The following is a 640-nucleotide window of genomic DNA, read 5'->3' as shown; positions in this document are numbered from 1 at the left end:
TAATTTCTTAAATACAAACTTCCATTTTTCATTGCATATTCTTGTAGCTTACCTCGAGAGCTTTCCAAAATACTATAATAAAATATGTTTTCATTAAGTATCTTTCGAGTTAAAAGGCTTCAAAGTTACAATATTGTTGCCATTAGCATTGGTACCCAAGGTGTTCAACCGATGGCTGAAACCTTTTGAATGTTATTCAGGGCCATGACCTTGACAACATTTGTCAAGGTCAAGGCAATTGGAGACTGTTCTTAATATTTTCATTTCTTCAAATTTTACAGTAAAAACAAAAATAATAATTTAAAATCGTGGGGTAACATGTGGAGTCCGATTGACTGTAAAGGATCATATGAAGTTCACAAAAATGGACGTTTCCATTTAAGACATTGAAGGTGACCTTCACGTGACTTTTAAACGACTATCCAGGGTCAAGCCAATTGCACTATGTTTCCTTTCGGGCCATATAATTTTGTTTGAAATATGTTTCCGTATCTTCCATATTTTTCGAGATATTTGCCTGGTTCGATTAAAACGATTCACCCTCTATATGTGTGTGTGTGTGCGTGTGTGTGTGTGTATACATATATGGATATATATATATATATATATATATATATATATATATATATATATATATATA

At 31.9% G+C, this 640-nt stretch overlaps 1 pseudogene; it reads left to right on the top strand.

The window, feature by feature from the left end:
• Positions 1-364: 364 nt before the first annotated feature.
• The window catches only part of LOC116846187, an 8058-nt pseudogene continuing 7782 nt past the window's right edge, over positions 365-640 (top strand).

The sequence above is a fragment of the Odontomachus brunneus genome, unplaced genomic scaffold, assembly GCF_010583005.1.
Source record: "Odontomachus brunneus isolate Ranch 3 - 2012 unplaced genomic scaffold, Obru_v1 Obru_scaffold_061, whole genome shotgun sequence".
Lineage (NCBI taxonomy): Eukaryota > Metazoa > Arthropoda > Insecta > Hymenoptera > Formicidae > Odontomachus > Odontomachus brunneus.
This window is presented reverse-complemented; position numbering and strand designations above follow the sequence as displayed.